The sequence below is a fragment of the Rhipicephalus sanguineus genome, chromosome 6 (genome assembly GCF_013339695.2).
Source record: "Rhipicephalus sanguineus isolate Rsan-2018 chromosome 6, BIME_Rsan_1.4, whole genome shotgun sequence".
Lineage (NCBI taxonomy): Eukaryota > Metazoa > Arthropoda > Arachnida > Ixodida > Ixodidae > Rhipicephalus > Rhipicephalus sanguineus.
This window is the reverse complement of record NC_051181.1, coordinates 41137959-41150453: the sequence shown is the minus strand read 5'-3', so window position 1 is coordinate 41150453 and position 12495 is coordinate 41137959.

Sequence of the window (12495 nt, the reverse complement as noted above, 5' to 3'; positions counted from 1 at the left end):
AAAATACTGGGTAAATAAAAGGATTAAAAAGCATACTCCTTACTGGTCTTCCAAATCCAAAAGGTGATAGGCGTTACAGCTATGTTCTTCCCTGCTTCCACTATCAGATGGTGATTATTTCAGCCGCTTCAGAACTGCAAAATGCTTAATATGATAACAACCAAGCAAAAGTAATCCAAGTTTGCCGAGCTGGTTTATTATATTTTTACGCAGTTTTGCCCCAAGAAGGAGACACGATTATGTGAAGCCTGAAACTTCTTGCATGTTATCCAGGCCCGAGTGCTGGCCTCGATGACATTCTTGAGTATCCATAAAATTGTGAGCAATTTTATTTTTGACGTGTTTTTTGTGACACCAGTATCCTGACATTGTGAAACTCCGTTTTTCTCAACAGTTTCAAGAAAGGCTAAATTGATCCCATTTTTCAAGAATGGCGACGTGTTCCTCATCTCCAACTATTGATCAATATTTGTTGTCTTACTTTTCAGTAGTGTAATTGAAAAATTACTTCTCAGTAAAGTAATTGAATGTTAATCGCTTATGAACTTGTCTAATATGTTTAATGTTTCTTCCCAAGGTCAGCGTGATCTTAGATAAAAATATTTTATTGAATTAGCTTTAGGCTTCGATAATCGAATCTGAACTGCCATTGATGCTGGTAACATTTAAAAGGTATAGTCGGCCTTTTTACAGCGAAAGCTGTTATGAGATCATTTCACCGGCCGTTTTTGGCGCCGTAGTTGTCCGCCGCCGCCGCCGCCGGTGTCCGTAACCAGTATCGCTCGAAATAAGAAAAAAAAAACGAAATAGGAAAACAATTCCAGGATGGAACGAGGTTCAAATTTGGGCCCTCTGCGTGTGAGCCCAGTATTCAACCTCTGAGCCATGCCGGAGCTTAAAACTGCTTTGCAAAAAGGTCCTATACAGGCTTCATGTCGGGAAGGAACCACATTAGCATATGCAATATAGCGTGGTAGAAGAGTAAAATAAGCACCAAGCGTCGCACAACGCGAGTTCTGTAACCAGGCGTCACACAATGCGAATTGCGCAACGAGTAGGTTGTTGATTGCTTCCAACCCATTACAAAGGGCTCTGTCATAATTCTTCATCGTCATCAGGCACAGCATCAACAAAGTGCACATAATGCCTTACATGCATTTAGCAGGTACCACGGTTCTCCGTAGAATGACGAAAAATCGCACCAATGTGCCTGCTGCTCTACTTCTCAAAAATTGCAATAATTTATAGCGTAGTGGGTTCCTCGAAGTGCACTTGTATTGGTTCCCAAGGAAGCCTATAAGCGCATGATCCATTTCCTCGGGGTCTCAGTAAAATTACAATAATTTATAGCGTAGTGGGTTCCTCGCAAGTGCACTTGTATTGGTTGCCAAGGAAGCCGATAAGCCCCTGATCCATTTCCTTGGGGTCTCAGTAAAATTCTTCCCCCCCCCCCCCCCCTCCGTCTCTCTTCCACGTCAACGTATGTTATACAGCATGACGGGAGAGGGAAATAACGACCGGGCGTCACCCAATGCAAATTACATAACTGGTGGGCCGTTTAAACCTTCCAACCCATTACAAAGGGCTGAGCCATAATTCTTCATTGTCATCAGTCGTCGCTTCAACAAAGTGCACATAATGCCTTACAGACGAGTAGCTGGTGCCTCGCTTCTCCGCAGAATGACGAATAATGGCTTAGTAGGTGCTTCCCAACTTCACAAAAATTGTGAATTATGGCGTAGTGGGTACCTTTCTTGTGTACTTGTATTGTAGCCCCAAAATAGGGTGCCTTGACGCGCGTTTTGTTGCGCCGCACACATCGAGGCACACTACCCCAAGAGAGCTTACAGCGGGCTCTAGAAACGCCGCTCTTTCTTCTTTCGCTGTGACTGTGCTGCGGTTTCAGCGCAGGCCTGGCGTTTTTGGATTATTTATTAAACTGGCCATGTCATTTAACCCAAGAAACCAGAATGTATTGGCATAACCAATCCTTCTTTATATCTCGTCTTTAATGAATTACGAGCGTGTGAAAAAGTGGTTTATGTCTAGGACTTACATTTGCCCAAGTAAACATTGCCACATTAAGCAGGGTTCGGTATTTGTTCAAATTTTATCCTAACCTATGTGTAAATGTTCTTTTAGTTCCTTTTGCACTTCAGCTGCGTACTCTAATATTCGGAATTAAAATTACTATATAAATGATATAACCTTAACTGGACTGGTGTCATCCGGCCATTTAAGTCTAACTTCGTTTTTCCCCTTATCCCAGCGCGTTGCCTTCTTTCATGCATTCAGTGCAGACCTCTTCGCTCATGCTGTATTTCTATTTACAACTCGTGGCGTAATTCTTGAATATATTGCCAATAGTGGCACACTCGGTTTGATCCAAGGCTTCGGCGTACTTTTCAACATCGCTTGCTGGAATTCTATCTTATTAACTTCGAATGTTGCGTTGGAGGTGCAATTCCTTTCCCTACAAATACGATTCTCCTGGCTGTATGCGCCGTAATGTGCACTTAGTCTCGATAATATTCACGTCTGTGCTCTAAAATGAGTGCTGACGTTACGTCAGACCATAAAGTTACCCTTTAAACGCCAGTGTAGTCGACGTGTCTGGTAAGGCTATGGTGTGCACACAACTACTACGCTTACAAAAACACGTCAATCCACCTCCTAACGCTTGCCTCAAAGTGAAAAAATGCAGCATGGACAGAGTGAGTGAGAGAGAAAACTTTTATTTGTGGAGGCCTCAAGGATTATCCTCGTTGGGTGGAGCCCTTAGTTCAGGGCCCCATTGGCTCGCGCCACAACACGTGCAACTGCTCGCTGATTGCTTCGCATGAAACTGATGCCCACAAGGCGTGGGATCTGCCTAAATTTTATTTCCGTCCGAGTGTCCCAGTACAGAAGTCTTAGATGATGGTCGAAGTGACTGGCAGACCAAGTTGCCGCATTACAATGCCAATAATTCGTTTTCTTTGGGTCCTGTTGCTGCTGACGATAAAGAATTATGGCTGAGGCCCTTGTAATGGGTTGGAAGCACTCAACAACCCACTCGTTGCCCAATTCGCATTGTGTGACGCCTGGTTGTTGTATTACTGTTCTACAACACTGTATTAATTACATATGTCAACATGATTCCTTACCCGCCATGACAACTGTGCAAGATATTTTTGCGTGGATCTGTGGCGGAATACTCGACTGCCACGCAAAGCGCCCGGCTTCAAATCCCATCCGATCCAAGAATTTTTTCCTTCTCATTTAATTTTTTTGTCATTTCGCAGCTGTTACGGACACCGGCGGCGGCGGCTACGACGCACAACTACGGCGCCAAAACCGGCTGTTTTTGTGATCTCATAAAGCTTTCGCTGTATAATAAAAATATATAAAAACGCCAGGCCTGCGTGGAAAGCGCAGCACATTCACAGCGAAAGCTGAAAAAGCGGCAATTCTAGAGCCCGTTATAAACTCTCTTGTGGCTACTAATACAAGTACATTAGCAACGTACCCACTACGCCAAAAATCATAATTTTGGGGAAATTGGGAAGCACTCACCACGACATCATTCGTCATTCTGCGGAGAAGCGAGGTACCATCTGTAAGGCATTATGTGCATTTTGTTGATCCGACGGTTTTGTTGATCCGACGATGAAGAATTATGGCTGAGCCCTTTGTAATGGGATGGAAGCTTTAAATCACCCACTAGTTACGTAATTCGCATTGTGTGACGTCCGGTCATTATTTAACTCTCTCACCACGCTTTATAACATACGTTAACGTGAGAAAGAGAGAGAAAGAGGAAATTAACTTTATTGAGACCCTGAGGAAACGGACCATGGGAGCCTTATGGGCTTCCTTGGCAACCAATAGAAGTGCACTTGCGAGGAACCCACTACGCTATAAATCATAATTTTTGTGAAGTAGGGAAGCAGCCCCTATGCAATTTTTCGTCATTCTGCGGAGAACCGTGGTACCTGCTAAACACCTGTAAGGCATTATGTGCACTTTGTTGATGTTGTGGCTGATGACGATGAAGAATTTTGGCAGAGTCCTTTGTAATGGGTTGGAAGCATTCAACAACACACTCGTTGCTCAATTCGCATTGTGTGACGCCTCGTTACAGAACTCCCGTTGTGTGACGCCCCCTGGTTCTTATTTTACTCTTCTACCACATTACATTACATATGTTAAAGTGGTTCCTTCCCGACATGAAACCTGTATAGGGTCTTTTTGCAAAGCCGTTTCAAGTACGGGCATGGCTCTGAGGTAGAATACTGAACTCCCACGCAAGGGGCCCAGGCTCGAACCTATATTCCATCCAGGATATGTTTGCTTATTTCGCGCGATAGTGGTCACGGACACCGGCGGCGGCGGACAATTACGGCGCCAAAAACGGCCCTTGTTGTGATCTCATAACAGCTTTAGCTGTAAAAGGGATGGAACGGGTTATGCTAAGGGTTGTAAACGATAGAGCGGACATTTAGGTATGTCATAAGTGAAAATTAGAGTCATATAGTTAGCAGAAGTTAGTGCAAACAGCAGTTATACAGCTGAAATGGTTACGGCACATGGCAGTACAGATCCCAACCACGCGCAAGGTTAACCCAACGAAGAGCTGTGGTAGTGGGCTCCCTGGCGTAGAATTCGTGACGCCGCCGATATCTCCTTGGACTGAAGTGTTGGTCACTGACGGTAGCAACGCCGATCTCAACGGTCCGCGGCATGCGGTGCTCAGCAGTGTAAGCATCCTTCGTTCCATCGGGTCGTGTCTCCCGTCTAGCACTTCTGCTCACCAGGTATCGCGACAGTCGAAATCAATGTAACCTCGCTCGTCACTTCTGCCGTGCAGCGGTGTCTCACGTGCTGGCGTCGAACGCGTTAAGCGGCTGATGTAATAAGTTAACGAAAATATAATGAATTACCGATATTTATAAACGACATTAAGTGTACATCTTGTGTGCTTTAAAATGCTTTATCACTATATCAAACTTTAGAAATGCACTAGAAAAGGAATTAAGGCAGATTTGCACTAGTGGTGCCAAGCCTGAAGGAAGTGCGGAGCTGGGCAGCCATCTTTGTTTCTCTTCGGTCATCTCTTTCTTTCCTCCTCTCTTTCTTTTTCTCTTTTCCTCTTTTTTCTCTCTTTTTTTCTCTCTTTATATCTATCTGTTTGTTCCTCTCTCTTTATGAATTTCTTTCTCTTTCTAGCTTTCTTTCTATTTTCCCCTTCTCTTTCACTCTCTCCCTATTTCTAGGTTGCTCACGCTTCTTTTTTTCTATTTTGATACGTGGTTTTGCCTGCGTTACGCCAAGCAACGACAGCATACGACAGCCTGGGCCCCTAAAGTGCTCCGCACTTCTCGTCACCAAGGCGCTCGAAGAACTAGAGGAAGAACACTTGGCGCGAGCAAACGCTCACTTATCATCAACGCGATGGAAGAACAAGAGGAAGAGGACTTCTCCTTGGCGCAAGCGCGCGCTCAGTAGATAGTTATAGTTTAGCGGGCTTAGCGTAATAGCGGGATCGAAATGCGCAAGTGCAGTACGCAAAAGGACCCGTAGCGTTTACCGTACGCACGCTATTTTTTAGATTTAGCGTTACCGTGTTTGCGTGGTCAACGTAGTGTACGTAAAACATGGCGGCGGTTTTGGACGCCCGTTTCGAACTGAATTTAGCGTTGATGTGGACGGATTCACGTCTTTCACAACAAGCGACTGTGTAGAATGGGTTCGCTTGCCTGCAGGTAGCTTCGACCCCCGAGTATTACGAATAACTTAGCGTAGTTTTTGAGATAACTTCTCGTTTCGAACGTCCCTAGGCCTAACTAGGAGATCGGTGTAAACAAATCTGCAGCATAAAAATTTCCGCTTCTGGTGCGTGGTTCATATTTATTTACCTTTATTGTTACTAAAAAAAAGTAGTAATATTGCTGCGTGCGGGGATGCAGGCGAACATTCTCAATTTTTTTTCCTGTTCGCTTTTTTTAATGCATCCACCCTCCGCTAGATGACGCCACCATCCCAGCTTGTGCACGTAAACGCTATCCCGCTAGACTAAAATGCGGTGTCCCAAACGAACGTTTGCGGCACCGTAACGCTATTCCCTTAAAGGGACACTAAAGAGAAACAATGAATTGGTTTAGATTGATAAAGTGTGCTCGGAGAACTCTTGTGTAGTTTATTTCACCACCATAGGTTTATTATTAAAGGAGAAAACGAAGTTCAAAGTTTCAATTTTAAATTTCGCGCCGAACTTTGTAATTCGTGACGTAAAATATTTCAAAGAGCATCTAACGTATTTTGGCGCCACTGGCTCGACGAAATTTCCACAAACTCATTATGGCAAGTCTCTGGCCCCCTCAGAGGACAATGTACTTCGATTTAACCGATTAGGAACTACGTAGGCCCAAGCAGGCGCCGTCAAAAATATGTGACATCACGGCAAACGGTGCGGGAATTCCAAGGTGGCGTCGCCACGTGTATTTTCTTTTTGCGCGTTTTCTCGCTTATTGTGCGTCTTCTCGCAACAAGCGTGGTGTTTTTGGCATAGTGGAAAACTACTTTACTAATGCGAGAAAAATAGTTTTGCTCTTTAGTGTCCCTTTAACTCCCGCTATCACGCTAACGCTAAACTATAACTGCCTAATATGCTACAGATGGCTATGCCATTCGTGGTTTTGCCTACGTTACGGCGAGCTATGACAGCATACGATGACAACATACGACAGGCCGGGCCCCGAAAGTGCTCCGCACTTAAAAAAAATTACACCATCTCCCGCTGAAGGGGACCATGAGGCGATGCGAAGCAGAAGCACTTGCACGATCGCGTTCCGTTGACGTTCGTTTGGCATGCTACCGACCTCGGCCTCGTAGCAAAGGCACCCAGAGAGCCAGAAACCCTCTCCTCAAAACCTGCTTCTGGAGCCGGAGAAGCAGCAGCAAGCGGGAGGAATGCTGTATACAGCAGGAAAGGGCGTCCGCAGAAATTTTTTCAGGGGGGTGCATCTATGGGGGGGGGTCACTACCGTCACTTGGCTGGCAAGGTTATAGTCAATAATATGTAATAACGTGCAGAGTTGGCTGGCAATCCTGGAGGCCATTTCACACTGATATGCAGACACTTTGTGTGCTAACCAACGTGTGCAACTGCATAGAAAGATATTATCCGAAATTCCAGGGGGGGGGGGGGCAGCCGCCCCCCCTTGCACCCCCCTCCGGACGCCCATGACAGCAGGACAGAAATTGGCCGCGTATCTGCGTGCTTGTCGCCGAAATGTCGCCGAAAGACGATAGATTAGCGCTGCGTTAGAGTCACTAGAAAAATTTCAGAGTATCGCATGTTTTCCGCGCGCCGCCGCCGACACGATTGGCTTACTCGCATCACGTGACCTCTCGCCGCCATATCCCTTCCAAGCGCTTTGGGTGCAGGCGCGTTGAATGCAGAGCGCGGCCGGACATTTAGCAGTACCACCGTCCCTAGAAGTACTTCGTCGCTTTTTTAAACGCGTCTTGCAGATGCCAGAGAGTAGCTCACCAGTAACCGAACGTTGCTGGTGAGCTACTCCAGGAATTTCGCATATTTTTGCATTCCGTGTGGGAAACATTAACGTCAAAGGGTGTCGTTGTACGGCTGCATAGTTGGCCGCGGAATGAATTCGCCCCCTCGAAGAACGCTCCTTTCTGCAGTGAACTACACAAACTTTGCTGGAAATTAAAGCTCTCATGCAACAAGATACTTCACCTTTTCGGTTCGCTATGTTCAGCAATATTGAAAACTATATACATACCTTTCTATTTGCTCGGCTGTTTATATCTCGATCTGTTGAACAGATTGTGCACGCATTTCGAGTTATAAGCATGTCACGCACGAGAGCGAAATCGAAGACCTATTAAAATAATAACTGTTTACTGTATACCTTGAAGGCAATTGTCGCATGAACATTTGCCACTGCGCAAAACTGGAGCGTGGAACTCTGTTGATAAACATGGCATAAGGCAATGTTATTAAGCGTATTTTATTTTTTTCAAAAAAGAATGTTGCTAATGCTGCATTGCTCCTAGCATACCCTTACAATACTGTTTAGTGGGTGAGAAATGGTCATAGCAAAAAAAAAAATGGCTTATCCTCTCACGCATTGAGGGAATCGATTTCATGCGAGCCCTAGATCTATATACATACTGTGTTGCAGTAGCATCCGGGTTAAAGCTTTTCGGGATGTGCTATTTCTGATCAAAATAACATAAAGCACTGCACCAAGGAAGCTTTAACAAGAGTGCATTACGAAAAAAAAAGTTGAAATTAAAAGCAGTGCAGAAACCGAACCCCAGTCGTTTATGCGCTGGCAACGCCAAAAAAAAGAAAAGACTTTGTCGGAACACAGCAAAATATTTGCAAATGCACTGAAACGTTGGGAATATTAAGGAGACAAAAAATAGGAAATGAAACAATTGTGTAGTGACGTCAATTATTTTTGATGGCCTATTTTCTACGTATCTGTTAGGAAATGACAACGTATTCGCACAATAAGATGCACCTTGCCTACCGCACGCCGATTCGCCCATGCGTTCGGCTGCTGGCGTTCCGAACCGAGACTTACGCACAACTTCCACTTACTGTACACACACCACTTCTATTACAGATAACACCCAGCTGAACAGCAACCATGGTGCGCAAGTAAGGTATGCGTCAGCGATCAGTGGAAGGACGCAATGCTGAATGTTCTCGATGTTCGATAATATGTTCTCGAATGCGCTATGAAGTGAACCTGAACACCGACTGCAAAGCTAGCGCAAACAGTCAACATTCACCAAGTGTCGAAGTAAATGGCATCTCGTACGGTCATTACGCTAATGCAACTATGTCTACAGCTCCGGACCTTGCGAATACACCCGGCCGCGAAACGAAAAGAGACCGATAAAGCCACGAAGAGAGTTCGCGAGCACATGGCAACATTCGCCGCACGTTTCATTAGCTACACCGGTTACCGCGCAGTCGATTCATGACTGCCGATGACTCGAACTCACTTCTCATATCCTTTTGAAGAAACACACACACACACATATTGCAGTTACGCCGAGCGTAACACGGCATCGAGCCGAAAAGATCGGTCACTTCTCAACACACGCTACCAACGCGCCGGACAGTCCGGAAGGGAAATGGCCGCCGCCGCTCAATGTTGCCCGCGTGCAGCCTACCTTTGCGATACTCTGAAATTTTCCAGTGACTCTACGCTGCGTGAGATATGGGCGCCATCTGGCAATACGTCGGGAAACATGAGTTTGTGCACATGGCCTCCGAGATGGCGGGTGCGCGGCGGGTTTCGCGCCCGCCATCTAGGAGGCCATGTTGTGCAGAGGGCACGGAGGAGGTTCTTTCCTTTCTCCGTCGTAGAGGGCGTTCGTCTGCGTGCATTGCCGCATTTCAAGCGCAACCGCATTGTCCGCGCAGCTTAAGAAACTAGGGTCTTCAGAATTACGTATCCATGTATTTTCTATTAAAGAAACACACCACCTAATACTTACCTAGTGATGTAGCGCCTCAGATATGCGCAATGTTTGCTTTTTGATCGACAATGTACACAAGTATGAACCTAGTGAGCAGTACAAGATGGCTGGCGCTTCGGCAAGTGGTTCAACTTTGGCCGGGTGGCTGAATCGGGTGACAGACAGACAAACCAAATTTCTGCGTTTATGTTCCCCAAGAAAGACTACCATCTGTAAAACCCGTTCGCACTCCCACAGCAGGAGAGTGAGACAAGCAGCCGCGCCTCAGACGTCCCCCCTCCCCTGGAAGCACATCGCGCCGCCCTTCTGCTCCCCCGCCAACTCTCCTGCGGGCAGCACCCCAGAGGAAACCCGCTTGACCGGTTCCCCTCCGGCGCATGCGTAGTGTGAGTGCGGACTAGCCCACTGCAGGACATACCCCAAGCAAGAGAGGCTTCGCATCTAAAACTTGTGGCAGCGTACAACACCCTACTTGGACGGGCAATGCACACCGTGAAACGACAAACCGTAGAAAGCAGGCACGGATGGTTCAATCACATGAGAGCCACTTTGTCGACAACCCATTCGGTCACGTCCAAGGGGTGATCCCTGTGTGAATCTTGATAAGCTAACTGAAATGCAGGCATGCCGAAGTATCACTTCTTTCTTGATAACATTATACTTTTTCACGTTAGCCAGTCCCCAGAGCTAGGGAAGGTTCCCGTTTCTTAAAGCTCGGGCCTTCTGAATACTGCCCCGGCTCTTGTACTTCGCCACATTGTATGTTTCGAATAACTTATTTGCAATGTTCAGTGTCTATTCGTTCCTATGTGCGGATAAATTCGTCCTCTTGCTGCCTATTGTAAGCATCCTCGTTAGCTGACCTGGTAGAGCGACCGCCCCGGAAAGTCGTTGGTCCAGTGTTCGATCGCCGGACCAAGACGAATTTTTTGTCAATTAGGAGGCTTTCTTTGTGAGGAAACCGTATGTTTTTCCTTGCTGCTTTGTGCTACCAACAGGTGGTTGTCAATTTTCCCTTTCACAGCCTTGAGGCTTCGCACACTACGGTAATAACAGAAAATAAAATAATAATACAATGCATACGCGCTAAACATATCCATCTTTATTTTTTCTTGTACGACACGCGTTTTCTAAAATGTGGGAAAAAACAAATGAAGAGACAAAATCAGCCCTGTGTAGGTCCCCAGAAAAAAGCGTACGCATGAGCAGTCGTTTTTGAGAACTTTTTATTTTCCAATTCTCTATTTCAAGATACATGTGCAAATAGTTGCAAAACTGAGATGAAAATAAACAGGAGCGGCTGCGGGATATTCCGCAAGCAGCTAAGGAACATGAACGCCATTCTGGGCTACTCCGCAATAATGACAATAAATCAAAATTTTTGCGCACCATACGATATTTACAAAGCCGCCAGCAGCTTGAAACGTCAACTTTGGATGCGGTTCCGCGTAGCTTGAAGACATTGAGCGCGCAGAAAATCGTAATTAATTCGAAATTCTTGATACTTTACGCTCATTTACACACGGCACATAAACTGAGCTGAGGAAGAAACCGTAGCTGAAGCAGCTCCACAAACGTGAAACCTGGGGAGGGGCTAAGCATGCAGTCTACGCCGGTGTTTCAGCTTCATCGGCCCTGCGTCGGCGTTGTCGTTCGCGGGCGAGCGCGCGTGCTTGCTTCTTGCTAGCTTACACTTCAGTGTCCATCGCAGAAAGATCATTACCAGAGCCAACGTGCGCCGTTCGCTCTCTCTCTCTCTCTCGCCACACGGCGCGCGCTGTTTGGACGCCAGAGAAGCGCCGACGGGAGGAGTAATCGCGCCGTTGCCGAGGCGGTGGCACCCTCTGTTGCGTTGAACCAACTTTAATCATTTAAATGAAAGGCAGACCTGCCGTCAGTTATCCTCGTGTTACACACCGCACGTTGCTACGAAGTATGCTTTACAGGAGAAAACTTGGAATTTGAAACCAATTTTGAGAAGGAATTTAGCAAATTTCTGTTAAGTAATGCAAATAAATCCTGATTATTCCCCTATGTTAAATTAGTTTAAATCATGTTGGTATATTGTGAACCGGTTCGGACTGATTATACACTTGTTTTCGACCATAGTTTGACGACCTGATTTACCGTGACGACGACGTGACACCCCGACAAGCCGAGACCACAAAGTGCTTCGCCCCTAAGGCGGGAAGCCCAAGTACAGATCAAGGCGACTTGTCCATGATCTGTGCCAAGGCCTAGTGTTATCACAATAAACTCTGCCTGTATAAATCGAAACTGGAAATTAAATAGTTCACCTCGTCTAAACTAGTAAAGAGTCATGTGTGAGAGACTCACTTCGTATTCCTTTAATAAAGGCCTGTGGGCCGCTGCATATGTGCTACTTTTCCCTAGAAGACTACATCAGTATGTGTTTCGAGGTCTAAAAAAATGTCGCACTCGTTACTGTCACCAAACAGTGAACGTCTGCGGCGTGCGTCGATAGGGGTACGGAGTACTTCCATAAACTCTGGAAAATATTGCGGTCATTTACAATGCATTTAGGGTAAAGGAGGGTACCACTATATCCAACGTCAGCAAATAGCATGATAAAACAAAAGAGAAGCGTGAAGCTATCGGTCAGCGACAACTATCTATTGCGGAAGGGATCGGTTACTGGATTTACCAAGCAGCACGCAAGCGGGACTAACTCTATTCAGAGTATCCTTAACGCTATTTGAGGCCCTATTCGCCACAGACGCCACGCAGAATGGAAAGTCTAGAACCGGTAGAGATATATATATATATAGAGAGAGAGAGAAATGTAATGCAGAAAGGCAGGGAGGTTAACCAGAAAACATATCTGGTCTGCTACCCTGCACTGGGGAAGGGGTAAGGGGAGACAGAAAAGTAAGAAAGAGAGGAATGGGATAGGGAGGGAGGGAAGCACAAACACACACACACAGGAGTGTCACAATCGTTCAATGAGGCGGGTCGCTCGCAGAAACTTCA